General features: G+C 40.6%; 1 long non-coding RNA gene across 1 annotated transcript; it reads left to right on the forward strand.

Moving 5' to 3' along the window:
• The first annotated feature begins 1,095 nt into the window (after positions 1-1,095).
• LOC145420000 (uncharacterized) lies at positions 1,096-3,092 on the forward strand. Its single transcript, XR_013901280.1, has 3 exons — positions 1,096-1,238; positions 2,419-2,550; positions 2,829-3,092. It is a non-coding gene; the product is annotated as an uncharacterized LOC145420000 (long non-coding RNA).
• Positions 3,093-3,658: the final 566 nt, after the last annotated feature.

Consider the following 3,658-nt stretch of genomic DNA (forward strand, 5'->3'; position numbering starts at 1 on the left):
CCCACGGGTTGGAGGTGTGCATCACGGAAATATCCGAGTTGCGCATCTCATCATCTTCCTGTGTTGTTCACTCTAATCCTGCGCTGCTCGGTGGATAAACCATACGTCCCAGCGCGCAAAAAGCGAGCGCTTAATGCACTAACAGCGCCCGCTTTTTCTGCTGCCTTTATGGACTCTGGAATAATGAACTCCAACTGTAAAAGTGTTGAGGACCTTTCGGACATTCTTCATTCTACCTGCACTGATATCTTAGACTCTATTGCTCCGCTCAGGACTGTGCGCGCTAAGCATTTATCAGAGCCGTGGTTGAATGAACATACACGCTCCCTCAGACGTGACTACAGACGCGCTGAAAGGAGATGGAAAAAGGACAGATTGCATGTTTCCCTACAGATTTTAAGGACTCGTCTTTCTGCTTACCAAGAAGCTGTAAAAACTGCAAAGACACAGTTTGTCTCAAACTTAGTGTCAGTAAACAGTCACAGGCCTCAGGTACTTTTTAATGTTCTTAATCGCTTTCTTAGTTTATGTGATAATTCTGGAGTCACTTCTTCACCAAGTATGTGCGATGATTTTTTAGCATTTTTTAATGACAAGATCCTATAGATTAGGGCCCTTGTCTCGTTGTCTGCTGCCTCAGATCAGAGTCCTTCTCCTGTGTGCTCAGCTGTCTTAGAGCAGTTTGATCCCGTCTCCCTTAAGGACTTGACCGCGGTAGTTAGTAACCTAAGATCATCACACTCCCCCCGAGCTTGCTTAAAAGCACTTTTAATACTGTTGGGCCTTTTATCCTGAGATTAATTAATACGTCCCTTGCTACAGGCTGCGTCCCATCATGTTTTAAACAAGCTGTAGTTCAGCCTCTTCTTAAAAAACAAAACCTGGACCCAACTGTTCTGTCCAACTACAGTGTTTTCATATCAGTCCATCAGCGATCAGTATTGCATGGGACTATGAAGGAACGCATAGGTCTAGCTGTAAAATGTTTTTCATATTTATACGTAATTTATGTACTTTTATGTCAGATGAATACAAATGAGTGTCAGGGATAATGTCCTGGATTTTGTCTTCTATGCTTTTCAGAAGAGACTGCAATGGAATACAGTATGACATCCAAGAGGCTGTTTGCTGTGAAAATAAGCTTCACCCTGGTGTAAGTCTATTTTGCTGTGGAAAGGAGCCTTACAATCCTGGAACAGCCACTTGTTGTAAAATACAACATGGACACAGCACCACAGGTAATCAACTTGTAAAACAACTAACAAAAGAATAATTAAAATTCAAAGTGGAAATTTGACTTTGTGATCTTGCAAGAAATTGGGCACCTTAACAAGGTGAAAATGAGAATTTAATAATGTAAGTATTAGTTAATGGTGTGATGAGCATAAAAAGGTTTAAAGCAGCAGCTTCACTTATGGGGCGATGTGGCTCAAGAGTTGGGAGTTCGCCTTGTAATCGGAAGGTTGCCGGTTGGAACCCCGGCTTCGACAGTCTCTGTCTTGGTCATTGTGTCCTTGAGCAAGACACTTCACCCGTTGCCTACTGGTGGTGGTCAGAGGGCCCGGTGGCGCCAGTGTTTGGCAGCCTCGCCTCTGTCAGTGCACCCCCGGGCAGCTGTGGCTACAATGTAGCTTGCCATCACCAGCGTGTGAATGGGTGGATGACTGGGGTCCTTAGGGACTAGTAAAGCGCTATACAAATACAGGCCATTTACCATTTATGGAACAAGATATTACTCCAATGTTGGAACTGCAGTTTGTGGAACATTTGAACTGTATTGGACTAGAAAACTTAATACTTAACCGAATAAACTGGAAACTTAAAAATTATTGCAGCTACTCTCCTTCTAACATAAATAAACCATGTGCAATGATCATGCTTTGAATTTCCTTGGGGTTACAAAGTGCCTCATGGAGATTAGAAACAGCCACATACAAAAGATTAAAACAAAACTTTAAAAAAGAGCTTTTAAAAAGACCATGCTAATAAATATGATTCGTCCATGGATTCATCTGTTAGCACTTAAACTAAGTTAGGTATTTTCATTTATTCAAAGCTGCTGCAACAGTCCTTTTTTACTGCTCTGTGTACGTCACTCACACTGACATTCTGCGCAGTAAGCAGATGAAGGGCTTTTAAAAAATGTCAGTGAGTAAATTTTCTCTGAGTCATTCACTTCTCCCAAGAGTTAATGGCTCCAGTGCATGACTAAACACTGCGAAAAACACTGGTGCAAAACCACCACAGTCTTCATCAAAAACATATTTTAAACCCTCAAGAGTTGTGGTTGTGTTTGTTGTGGTTGGTTTACGTAAAAGTGAAACACCCCCTAGCTATTTTTAGATTGAGCTTTGTGACTCATGGAACTTGTGAACCTTCTAGTACTGAGTTAATGCACTTACCATGACACACTTCCAGCTGTTACACAGGGTCTAAGTGAAAAGGTGTCCAAGTGCTGTGACCTGAAGGCGTACAACCCAGTCAATGAAATATGCTGTCAATCAACCATCGTAGCAAAACCTGGACCAATGGCTGAATGCTGTGGTAAAGGTGAGCAGAACTGAACACATTGATGAAAAACATCACATTATAACCCTATACCAAGGAAGGTTAACTGTCCAGTTAAAAGAAACCTATGAAAATATACAAATTGTTTTGGAGAAGCTTAAATATAATATATAATAAATGTGGTTTTATCACAGAATTTTCTGGAAAACAGCAGAAAAATTTTTTTTTTAATGTAGTGCAATTGCTTATTCAGTAGAATAATTCAGTAGTACAACATTTGTAGGAGGTAGAAATATAATGAATCACCACCATTTCCACAGAGGCTTATGATAAGGACAAGCAGTTGTGCTGTGGTCCGAATGAGAGCAAGATGATTCTGATGAGGAATTCCAGTCACCACCAGTGCTGTGGTCACAACCAGTATGACACAGAGACTCAGTGCTGCTGTTCAAATGAGGAAAGCGTGGAGATACAATCGAAGGATTCATCCTGTTGTTTCAAGGACTTTGGTGTATCTGCAGGTCAGTTCAGGACTTAACTGCATGTAACACTGTGTGGGACCAGTCTAATGAAAGTTGATGCAGTTTGAGTCACTGTACAAATCAATCTTAAGGGGGGCAGTCTTGGGGGGGGGGGGGGGGGAGGGATGATTGACTAGAAAGTATGCAAGCAAAGACAAATTAGTAAACCTGCCCCAACCTAACTTGCAATTCAAGAACAAACAAACAAACAGAACCGTTTCCTGAGCAATGTGTTATTTTCTGTTTTCCCTCATGCAAGTTATTATACAGTAGTTATGTTAAACCAAAAGCTCTATGGGTCATTAACACTGGAAGTCCAGTGTTAATTTTGACAGCAAATCTTGACTTTGTTTTAATCAGTCTGTTGTCTTGTCATTTACGTTTAGTTATAAGTTAGACTAAAAGTAAAAGAATTTGGAAGCCTATTTTTAGTCAACTAAACATCACGAGATTGTAGTAAACTATGACTAAAATACAAAGTGTAAAAGTTCGCTGTCACGATCCTGGGTCTTATGACCCAGCGTTTTGAGTTTTAGTTCTTTTGATGTTTATAGTATGTTTATGCTTATTAGGTTTCCTATGTTCATTTGCTTATTAGTTCCCCCTTGTGTTTTCAACCCCTGTGAAGT

The sequence above is a fragment of the Astatotilapia calliptera genome, chromosome 14, assembly GCF_964374335.1.
Source record: "Astatotilapia calliptera chromosome 14, fAstCal68.1, whole genome shotgun sequence".
In the NCBI taxonomy this organism is placed as follows: domain Eukaryota; kingdom Metazoa; phylum Chordata; class Actinopteri; order Cichliformes; family Cichlidae; genus Astatotilapia; species Astatotilapia calliptera.